The sequence below is a fragment of the Ambystoma mexicanum genome, chromosome 6p (assembly GCF_040938575.1).
Source record: "Ambystoma mexicanum isolate Mex_15411 chromosome 6p, UKY_AmexF1_1, whole genome shotgun sequence".
In the NCBI taxonomy this organism is placed as follows: domain Eukaryota; kingdom Metazoa; phylum Chordata; class Amphibia; order Caudata; family Ambystomatidae; genus Ambystoma; species Ambystoma mexicanum.
The window spans coordinates 198,901,572-198,914,000 of NC_090935.1; positions in this window are offsets into that span (position 1 = coordinate 198,901,572).

Consider the following 12,429-nt stretch of genomic DNA (forward strand, 5'->3'; position numbering starts at 1 on the left):
GTTGACGCTGCAGACAGGGAGAAATAAAACACAGGCATCAGGACACTGTACAATGGACACATACACACATGACAGTTGTACATGAGTGGCATTGGCAAACCTCAGACATGTCATCACAATCCCAAACACACATGTCATTTCTACTCGCACACATGAGCCATACCACAGCCATATCGCAACTGGCAGCACCATCCATACACATACAACAGCATGAGCAGGCAAAGGTGAGCCAGACATCACATGCAACACAGGAAGTGCACCACACATGTACACACACCACCACACTTGCATGCATGTGTACACCTATGCCAAGTGTCGCAGTGTTCAGATGGGCATCCATGTCACATCTGCCCATCAGGCTTCCACATACCGCTGTCACATGCATCCATGTTGCATCACTGTTGCACCCTTGTCAAATACGCACACATGCACATGTACACAGTGCTGATACATGCAGCTGAAAACAACATACATGCGTCACATCACGGACATGTCTACTTAAATACACATTCATCCAAACTTGTGTGCTCACACAACTGCATTTGGCATGCAAGCCTACACACACAAGCACCATCCATGTCTCACACATTCCAGCCCTCGCATGTGTTAGCCCCACGGCCCTGTACACCCCCACCCATACTCGACCCCATACAGACAGATGTGCAACCTGCACACTACTGAAAAATCAACACACGCACAGCTCACAATCAGGATGCATGTACACTTACCGCTCGACTCCAGACGGGTCTACCTCTCAAGGACCTAGACGTGGAGCGCTGGGGATGTGCGTTCCAGGACCCTCATCTGTTCTTCCGACAAGTGGGCCCGGCGCCCCTTGGCATCCGCTGCCTTCAAGAGGCGCCAGGCCTTGTTCAGGGTCCTGGACCTGAAGTCCTCCCAGCGCTTCTTGACATGTTGTAAGTCGCGGACTGCCACCCCCTCCGCGTTGATGGCAGTCACAATGTCAGTCCATATCCGAGTCTGTCCTTCCTTGTCGGCGCGGGAACTTCCGAAGAGGGCATCATACTGCCCAGGACTTGCTCCACCAGGACACCAACTTCGGTGGCACTGAAGCTGGTGCCCCTCTGCCTCTCTGGCCGGGGGTTGTCAGTGGTCTCAGATGGTGTTTGCCCCGACATGACAACCCCAGAGGCAGGAGTGGGTGGGCAACTGGGCCCTGGGGCTGGGCTGTGGAGCGATGGAATCCCAGTCGGGAGTCTTCAGTTCCAGCAGGGGTGGTCACAGCAACAGCATCCCTGGCTGATGTGCAGGCAGCAAATGGCAGGGCACGTGGGCAGCAGGCAGTCAGGCAGCAGCAGATGGCAGGTGGGAGCGTGCTCGGGGCTCTGGGGGGCAGTAGTTCGGCCTTCTGGGCAGGAGCGTGGTCTTCCGTGTGCTTACACGTGGCCAGCTTGATACGGAGTGATTTGGCACGTGAAAATCCTGCACGTCTGCGTGTAAATCGAGGAAAGGCCCTTAGCGCGTATGCACGTCAGCACGCATATGCGATTTCATTGGTCCAAAGGCCCATAGCGCATGAGCGCGTCTGTGACGTGAGGCGCGCGGGTGTTTCCCTCATTACACATGATGACAGAGCACACGTGGATTTCCACCAATCGCATGTGGAACTTCCTGCGCACCCCAGAAATACACGTACCCAGGCCAATTGCGTGTACGCTCACTTCCCGCCAATTACACGCGATGACACTTGGACGTGCAGTTTTACCACGTGTGCTCGCATATGCGATTCCATTGGCCCAAAGGCCACCATGCGCAGCTGTGACATCACGCGCATGGCCGTAGAGAATGGCGCGTGTAAAAATAAAGAGATACATGTCCGAGTGTCAAAGCACGTAATTGGTGGAAATGGCCTCATTGCGTATGCGCGTCTGTGACGTGTGTATAAAAGGTACGTGTAGAACGCCATTTCCTTGTACGTGCTTTTCGTGGAGAGCGAGTGGGTGAAATCTGTACTTCTTGTCGGTTCACACGCGATTTACTTCACAGCGTTTCCAGTGAAGTTTACTCCCTGTTACCTCTGACAGTTTTTTCTGTTTTCCTCTTTTTCCTGGGCCTGTTTCCTCAAACAGCTTCCCTACTACTGTTGTCCTGTCTCCTCAGACAGCGTACAGTTCTTCTTTTGGCGGGGGTGTTGCCAATGCACACACGCGCATATTTTTCACGCTTTTGTTCCTGGCAGACGGTGAGTCACGCACGTATCTAACATCTGTGCTTGCCCCGTGTGTCGCGTACCCTTTCAGAGGTCATTCTAGGCTGCGTGTGACACGCATACGTTCATTCTTGTGTTCCTGGGTGCCACAGCGTAGTGCAGGTTTATTTTTCCACGCACGTGGTCTAGGAGAGGTTGAGTGCACATTACTTCCCTTTTTTGGGGTGCCTGTGTGTTGCGTGACCCATCATCTTTCCCCAGGGGTGGCATACAGCCTTGCTAGATCACTAGGGTATGATTACCATCTGGTACCCAAGCCCTTTGACCCCCAATTGCCCAGGACAATAGTTCACATCAACTCCCATACGCACAATAACATCAGTGCCATGGCTGGAAGGCGAACAAGCCGTAAGGGTGGCAAAGGTGGCCGAGCCCCAAGTGGTGGCCGTGGTGGATCCGGTAGGGGACGTGGCCGTGACTTGCAGGGTGCCGTAGCCCCCATGTGTGGAGGAGCAGTCAGGGACACCCATGCCCCCCCCCGGTTGAGGTTACCGTGGCTGACACCATCCATGCTCAGCCCTTGTTGGACCAGCCCACTGTGGAACCAGACCTGGCACAGGGTGACTCCATTGCAGACTTCCAGGTCAGCAGGTCTAGGCCACGTGTGCCGGTGAACGTTGGTGTCATCAGGCCACGTGGATCAGGGGCAGCTAGGTCATCTGCTGCCCCGCGTAGGCAGGCTGGGGAGGCTGCAGGGGTCGCTGCGGCTCCATCCACCCCACCTCTCACACACCCAGCCAGGACAGTGTCGGTCCAAGTCCATCATGCTGACATTCCCCCTGACACCATCACACTTGAGATAATGCCTGCACCAACTCCCATGCTGAGTGTGCAATCCTACGCTCCTGCCCCTAGAGTCCAGAGCGGCGCAGGACACTCCGGATCCCCACCACCTTCCAAGCGGAAGAGGAAGAGTGCTCGTCCAGTAGAGGCTGATGCCCCAGACACGGCTACACAGTCCGGCCCGTCAAGGAAGCCCAGCTTCAATGAGGCCGAACTGAATGCACTTGTAGAGTATGTGTCCGCACATGACCGCGGAATGGTGATTGTTGCAGGATCCAAGACCACACCTGCACAATGTCAGGCACACTGGCAGACCATTGCGGACATCATAAGTGCCCTTGGAATCGTGAGGCGCACAGCTAATGATTGCTACAAGCGCTGGAATGACCTGAAGCGCAGGGCAAAGAATAAGCTGGCCTCAAGTCATGCCGCAACTCTAGTGACTGGAGGTGGGTCTCCAGCAGACGACATAGAACTCACTCCACATGAGCAGGTTGCTGGGACCTACGTCACGGAGGAACAGATCCAAGGCGTGGGAGTAGTGGCAGATTATGAGGCATTGTCCGGTGAGTGCACATGCATGTGTGTGTCATCCATGTGCATGTTGTGTGTGGGAGGGCTTCTGTTTGGGTGCCAGGGGAGGGTGTGTGTGCCTGAGTGGTTCGGCTCACCCATGTGCCTCTCCCTAAACATTCTTGGCACCAGCATTTGGGTATAGCAGCATCCCTTCGGCCAACATTAGACATCCAGCCCAACACCACGCCAGTTGCCCTTGGAGTGTCATCTTGCCACTACACTGTTGCTTATTTACCTCTGTTTATTCAGGCAGATTGTTTGCATACCACCACTTTTACTCGGGATTTCTCAGTCCTATTGTCACATGTCTGACATGGCTATGGTACAGTGGACTGGCTCAGTTTCGTGGACATGATTAGTTTGGACATATCCCTGTGCTATAGGAACATTTTTAACTGGCAGCTGCATGTTAAACATTAGAACCATTACAATGAAAATAATCAATCATATGAACAAACTGGACTAAATGAACAATTTGTGACCTCCTCTCCCTCTTCACTTCATGTCTAGGGTACATGCCATCTGTGTGATGGCATGTGTATTTGACCTGTCAATCACTGGCCAATGTGTGATGGCACTGCTAGGCAGCATGCAGCAAATGTGTTCATCTTCCATCTTGGTGTCATCAATGTGTGGCATCTACCTCCCCATCACACGCAGTGACGGTGCATGCATGGGAGTGTTTTAGTCATGTGGGATATGTGTCAATCAAGTACTGTTTCTGTAGCCTCTCAGCCCTCATTGTGTGCCATAGTGCTAATGCCTGTTTCCATTTGTTTTCTTTTATGTCTTTGCAGAGGAAGACGCCCCTGATACTGCTGGGGTTGTGGAGATGGTGCAGACCCAGGAGGGGTCTGAGGGCCGACCGACCACCAGTGAGGGACGTGGTGTGGTGGTGGGTGAGAACCCACAACTGCTGCAGGTCGTGCTCTCAAGGGGTGTCTCTGGCTGCACCTCCCCTGAGCTGTACTCAGGTGTTGATTTGGATGATGAGACCTACGTGCCGTCGCAGGTGAGTGTTCCTGGGAGGGATTCTGTTCTGTCCGACCCACCTGCACCAGGGTTAGAACCCTCAATGGGGATGTCAGTGTTGGCAGGTACGCCTTTGGTGGTTACGGATGCAGGGTCACACTCTGCGACATCTGATCCTGTTCCTGGGCCAGCAGATCAGAGGGGGAATGCAGTCCTGCAGCCTCAGGCAGTGCCGGCACAGCAAGGCGCAGTTTGCCTTGCCCCAGACAGGTGTGGTGCCCTCCAACGTGGTGGCCGTACGCCACCTGGCAATACCGCATGGGAGCAATCCATTTACGGTATGGCAACCCAACAGGCAGCATCATCAGAGATGATGGCTCAGGCCATGGATAGGGTGGCCACTTCCATTGTTCCCCCCCGAAAGGCTAATGGAGCGACTACAGCAGGCAACCGACTCCATCTGCCAGTCACACAGGGAGGACATGTTGGCGTCCGACAGGGACAGGCGGGCGGCACTGGCGACTCTGCAGGAAGCCATCTCCATAGAGTCCCAGGGCCACAGGGAAGCCCTGAGGCTGGAACTCCTTCACCTCAGGACGACTCTTGTTGAGCTTGAGACTTCAACAAACTGAAGAACAGAACAGCAGCTGGAGCGTCTCACCCGTACGCTCTCAGCTGAGAAGAAGGCAACTAGGGCAGAGGTCCGGGCATCCCGTGAGTTGTTGCATGGGGACCTCCGCACACTCATCCTCCAGAACGAGACCTACCACACCCGCATGCTTGCAGCCATGGAGGAAAAGACTAGGGCTTTGCGTGGGCTGCCTCCCATAGTGCCACCACCTCCGGATGCAGCTGCAGAGGGTGAGAATAGCGACAGCAGTGATACTCCCACAATAGGGTAGCAGTGTAGGCCATGAGCCCATGGAGGTGTTTTTTTTTCGCAAGATCCACACAGGTGGGTTTTGGTGTGCACCCTGTCCTCGGACCTCCTGGGTGGCCTCCCAACCCCCCCCCCCGGGCCCATTAATGGCCATTTTTGATTTTTTTTTTTTATTATTTTTTTTTTTTTTTTGGGACAGTGTGTTGCCTTGTGTGGCTCCCGTGGGCATACGCTGCATTGTGGCTGGGCGCATGCAGGCTTGTCATGGATTTGGTTCAGATGCTTGGGTTTTTGTCACACACACCCCTCCAGCTTCCCCTTTCCATGGGCTTGCAAAGGGTGTGCCCAAGTGACATTGACGTACATGTTGACATTGGACTCCCATGAGCTGTGTGGGCAGTCTGTAGTCAATACTGTGTATACATTCATAGTGCATATTGTTGTTGTATTGTACACTGCGTGGTGTATTGATATGTGCTTCTGCATCCATCTCATCCTCCAGATTTGCAGGTCCATTCCTCATGTCTTCACAATGCGGTCCACCTTGAAACTGGAGTCCATGTTGTAAGCAGTGCACCTACACTCTTGCGTGGCGCTAACACTGTATACTTGCAAGTGTTCGGAGGGCTGTCATCATCAGGTGGTGAGGCTAGCTAATTTTTAAGTCTGTAATGTCATGTTTAAGGTAGGTTGGAGGTTGTGTAGGTGATTGGTATTCTTGGTAAGTATTTGGTAATGTGGGCTGTAGGTCCTGCATTACTGTGAGCATTTCATGTGTAGACAGGTTTCCATTAGGGACACTGTAGCTGCTGACACTTGGGGCATGTTGTGGGGATTCATTTCTTTCCTCTCACATTGCATGACATGCCATGGTGTGTTGTGTGGCCGTGGCGTGGAGGGGGTGGGTGACATGGCACTGTTTTCATGTAGTATTTTGCAAGTGGGTATTCATTTCTGCAGCATGGAAGTGTCTTTTCATGACACTGCATTGGTGGTGTTTGTGTAGGTAGGGATGCACACATTGTGACACTTCCACATGAACAATCTCAGGCTGCTATGGTTCTGAGAGTTGACAGTCCCTTTGTTCGTCTTAATAGTCATGTCGAGTCATCATTGCTTATCAGATGGTATGTGCCAGGCCTGTGCTCACTCCACTGGGGTGTGATTTCTATGTGAAGTAATTAGCCACCAGCTGCGTACGGGCTGCCTCACCCCGTGCCCTCTCCCCTCCCATGTGCAGTGGGCGTGCATGTGGTGGGGGATGTGGGGGCACCACCATGTCCACGGCCAGGCCCCGGCGTGTTGCAACATTGTGCAGGACACATGCCGCCACTATGATCCTGCACACTACTGGGGGCGCATATAACAGCTGCCCGCCAGACCGGTCAAGTGAGCGAAAGCGTGACTTGAGCACTCCGAATATGCGCTCCACTATGCCCCGGGTTGCAATATGGGCTGTGTTGTATCTTACCTCTGGAGGCGTGATGGGGTTCCGAATTGGCGTCATCATGTGGGTGCTCAGAGGGTAGGCACTGTCCCCTGGTGAGGAGGTGATGGGTATCATTAGTGGGGTAGTGACATAACTCTGCATCTGACATGCATGCATGTGCAGTGGCATTCATACTCACCAAGCAGCCATGTATCACCATGCCGGCCAGCTTCTAGGTCCCGGCTTAGGGTTGACATTCGGTAAATGAAGCTGTCGTGTGTGGACCCTGGATAGTTGGCATATACTGAGGTGATGATTCCCTTAGCATTACATGCTACCTGCACGTTGATGAAATGCCAGTGCTTGCGGTTCCTATAGATGTGCTCAGATGCCCTGGGGGGACGTAGTGCCACATGGGTGCAGTCAATGGCACCTAGCACTTTTGGAAATTGTGCCACACCGTAGAAATCGAGGGTGGCAGCCTGCCTTTCTGCAGGTGTCCTGGGCAGGTATATGTGCCTACGGACTGATGGGCGTGCAGTGATGATGTTCAAGACCTGGTGTAGGCAGCGTGACTGCGTGGCCTGTGACACCCCACCCACTATGGCACTTGTCCGCTGAAATGATCCTGTGGCCAAGAAATGCAGTACATTGAGGACTTCTCCAGGGGGCTGAGTGCTTGGGAGCACAGGGTGGGTGATGTGAGGTCATCCTCCCACTCACTGACCAGGTCCAGTATTATGTGTGGGGGAAACCTGTAGCTCCCATACACCTGGTCATCAGGCATCCCAAAAAGGCTGGTTCTGGGAGTGAAAATTCGGGCCCTCACTATCCTCCTCCTCCTCCTTTGGTAACCCACGGCCACTGCTGCTAGGAATGGTATATTCATCCTGGCGTATGAGCTTGTTTGTTGTTTGCGCGCACTTTTATGCTGCGCGGGTCGACATACGCCTGCTTCATGCTGGCGTACGTGTGTCAGGATTGGACCCTTTTTCGGCACGTCGTAGGCGAACGTGTGAATCTTCCTGCCCACACCAGGAATACACGTAGCACGCTCTCACAGGCACAGTCGCGGGTGGAAGTTCATGCGCACCCCGAAGTACACGTACCCAGGCAAATCGCATGTGGAAGTTGACGCGCACCCCAAAGTACACGTACAATCGCGTGTGGAACTTCACGGGCACCCCGAAGTACACGTACCCAGGCAAATCGCGTGTGGAAGTTCACGCGCACCCCGAAGTACAAGTAGAATCGCGTGTGGAACTTCACGCGCACCCCGTACTACAGGTACCCAGGCAAATCGCATGTGGAAGTTCACGCACACCCCGAAGTACACATACCCAGGCAAATTGCACAGCTGGGGGTGGGGGTGGTGGGAGACATGAGTGGGGGCCTGGTGGAGGCTGCCCCTGGTGGCTGGGGGGTGGGGGTGGTGGGAGACATGAGTGGGGGCCTGGTGGAGGCTGCCCCTGGTGGCTGGGGGGTGGGGGTGGTGGGAGACATGAGTGTGGGCCTGGTGGAGGCTGCCCCTGCACTGCTGGGGGGTGGGGGTGGTGGGTGACATGAGTGGGGGCCTGGTGGAGGCTGCCCCTGGTGGCTGGGGGGTGGGGGTGGTGGGAGACATGAGTGGCGGCCTGGTGGAGGCTGCCCCTGGTGGCTGGGGGGTGGGGGTGGTGGGAGACATGAGTGTGGGCCTGGTGGAGGCTGCCCCTGCACTGCTGGGGGGTGGGGGCGGTGGGAGACATGAGTGGGGGCCTGGTGGAGGCTGCCCTTGAACTGCGTGGGGGTGGGGGTAATAGGGGACATGAGTGGGGGCCTGGTGGAGGCTGCCCCTGGTGGCTGGGGGGTGGGGGTGGTGGGAGACATAAGTGGGGGCCTGGTGGAGGCTGCCCCTGGTGGCTGGGGGTGGGGGTGGTGGGAGGCTTGAGTGGGGGCCTGGTGGAGGCTGTCCCTGTTGGCTGGGGGGTGGGGGTGGTGGGAGACATGAGTGAGGGCCTGGTGGAGGCTGCCCCTGCACTGCTGGGGGGTGGGGGTGGTGGGAGACATGGGTGGGGGCCTGGTGGAGGGTGCCCCTGCACTGCTGGGGGGTGGGGGGTGGGAGACATGGGTGGGGGCCTGGTGGAGGGTGCCTCTGCACTGCTGGGGGGTGAGAGTGGTGGGAGACATGAGTGGGGCCTGGTGGAATCTGCCCCTGGTGGCTGGGGGATGGGGTTGGTGGGAGACATGGGTTGGGGCCTGGTGGAGGGTGCCCCTGCACTGCTGGGGGGTGGGGGTGGTGGTAGACATGGGTGGGGGCCTGGTGGAGGGTGCCCCTGCACTGCTGGGGGGTGGGGGTGGTGGGAGACATGGGTGGGGGCCTGGTGGAGGGTGCCCCTGCACTGCTGGGGGGTGGGGGGTGGGAGACATGGGTGGGGGCCTGGTGGAGGGTGCCCCTGCACTGCTGGGGGGTAGGGGGTGGTGGGAGACATGAGTGCGGGCCTGGTGGAATCTGCCCCTGGTGGCTGGGGGATGGGGGTGGTGGGGAACATGAGTTGGACATGGGTGGGGGCCTGCTGGCAGATGCCCCACAGTGCTGGGGGTGGGGGGCGGGGAACATGAGTTGGACATGGGTGGGGGCCTGTTGGCAGGTGCCCCACAGTGCCGGGGGCTGGGGGGGTGGGGAACATGAGTTGGACATGGGTGGGGGCCTGCTGGCAGGTGCCCCACAGTGCTGGGGGGTGGGGGGTGGGAGACATGAGTGGGGGCCTAGTGGAGGCTGCCCCTGCACTACTGGGGGGTGGGGGTGGTGGGAGACATGAGTGGGGGCCTGGTGGAGGCTGCCCCTGGTGGCTGGGGGGTGGGGGTGGTGGGAGACATGTGTTGGTGATCAGTGGTGCAAGGTGACATGTGGGTTGGCTGGTGGGCATGGCCATGGTGGATGGGTTGCCTGTGGGACATGAGGAGGGGTGCAGGGTAGTACCCTGTGGTGTGGGCTGCCTGCAGGGGCCGTGGAGGGTGTAGAGGGAACACCTGGGGGGACCCACATGGCCAAATCACGTGTAGCATTCCCCCGCACCACCGAAATACACGTACCCAGCCAAATCGCGTGTGAAACTTCCTGCGCACCCCTGGAATCCACGTAACCAGCCAAATCGCGTGTGAAACTTTGCGCGCACCCCTGAAATCCACGTACCCAGCCAAATCGCGTGTTGAACTTCCTGTGCACCCTTGAAATCCACGTATCCGGCCAAATCGCGTGTGAAACTTCCCGTGCACCCCTGGAATCCACATACCCAGCCAAATCGCGTGTGAAACGTCCCGCGCACCCCTGGAATCCACGTACCAAGCCAATTTGCGTGTGAAACTTCCCACGCACCCCGAAATACACACACATGTTATTTTTCAGTCAGCGGGTGTCCGTGTTTGTGGGTACCCCTTTGCACGTCATTTGTCCTGGAGGGCCACAGTATAGGACATTCATCATAGCTGTATATAGGTGCTATTTGTTGGCGCACCTTTTGGCGCACATTTTTTACAGGCGCAGGGACGCTACTGCCTGCTTTCTTGTGGCGGTCGTGTTTGTGCCTGTGCGCTGGTTTGACCATGCGCTGTTTTGCCCTATTCGATTCAATGAATACGTGTTGTAGGCGAGCGTGTGGGCGTTCCGTGCACTTGCACCCTGTACTTCCCCCGTGACGCCCACATTTTGGCAAGTTGTTCCCCATTCCGAGTGTTACGCCCCGTGTTCCGCCTACTTTTGTTGTGTGTGCCGCGCTATGTGCGATTTTCGCTGTGGCCTGTGCGATTTTCGCTGTGACCTGGTGCACGCCGTTAGATGGCCTGTGAGCCAACGTGCGCCGCACACTTTTTTAGCGCACATCAGATGGATTTTTCGCGCACGCCCTTCCATGAATCGATGTGCGCTGCTTTTCGTGCGATTTTCGTACTTGCACTGCGATTTTCGCAATTCCACTGCGAATCGCACGTTTTTGCCCACTTGCGCCGCGCTAATTATTCCATGAATCGGCCTCCAAGTTGTTTTAATTTGGTCTTACATCGCTTAGGATTCATGATCAGCGTTTTAGTGAGTTCCCGATTTCTTTCAATGCGAGGCACATTTGTCTCTGCCACTTTTTGTAGCATTGTGATCTGCGTTGCCATCATTTCTTTGTGCAGCATTTCTAAGATTTCTGGTCGGGAAGAAAGAAAGCATTATCTGAAAAGAGTGAGACTCTTCCAAAGGACCATTGATTTTAATGATGGCAAAGCCAGTTTGCGACGTATTATTTGGAGAGGGACTGATTTGGGAGGCTAAGAACTTTCTTCCAAAAAAGTTCCTCTAAGAGGCACCACGTCTTTTCTGTGATGTTTGGCATTGCCTCTGTTCCATGAGTTAATGTTGGCACAACCTTGGCTCGATAGAACCTGAGAACAGTTAAGATGGAGAATTGTCCGCAGATTTGGCTCACGGCGTACCTCACTCGATAAGGCTTTAGTTATTGTTTTTAACCAGCACACCATCGGGGCCTTTGATGTAGTGTCACTCAGCCACACTCCTAGATATTTGAACAAGGTCAATTGCTCAATGTGTTTGCCATCTAGTGACCAGGAGTAGGCATGTTTGCCTCTATTTGAGTTCCCAAATGTTAAGATTGAATTTTTGATTTATTGATTTCAAGACCATTATCAGTAATGAAAGTTTGCAGGGAGTTCAATTGCCTTTGGAGTTCCACCAGTGTTTGGTCTAATTAGAAAATGTCGTCAGCGTAAAGTAGGCATGGTAAGGGCATGTCACCCACTTCTGGAGGAAGGATTCTTATATTGGGGTCTGTGTGCTTTATGTCCGCTAAAAAGAAATTAAATAGGGCTGTAGCCATTGGTATTTTAGTTTCCGGAATGCTTCTACTTTCTTTTCCTGGGGACAGAGACCCTCAGAAGTTATATCATGCCCAAAGAAATTGACACAGGACCTGCAATATTTTTGCTCTGGCAGCCCTCAACTGTGTCAGAACATTACGGATCCCCGCTATGTGTTCCTCCAAAGTCGAGCTTTTGATCAGAACATCATTTACATAGGCCAGGTTACCCCTTTCACCCAAGTCGGGCATGGCCTTATGCAAGAAGATATAAAATTCATGCCGGAGTTGATGTATCCAAAGGGAGTCCAGGTCCAAGTGTACTGCTGCCCCACAAAGGTAAAGGCCAGCTTGTATTTGTCCTCCCTACTGACAGGTACGGTCCAGTACCCATTGGCCACGTCAATAGCAGTGTATACCTTTGACCCCTGGATCTGGGTCAGCCCTTGGTCAATGTAGGGAAGAGGCCATTGGGAAGTGTGGAACTGTTTGTTTAGCTCCCTCAAGTCAGCAAAGAGTCTCCACTGGACATTTAGTTTCAAAATCCCCAGCATCAGATTATTGAAGGTGCTGTGGACTGGATGAATTATCCCACGGGACTCAAGGTTTTTAATTATTTCTGTGAGGAATTCCATGGATGTGAGAGGCAAGCGGTATCGCTTCACAAACACTGGAGTCATACCAGGGTCTGTGGGAATTGTGGTTGTGTGGATTGCGGTGCAAC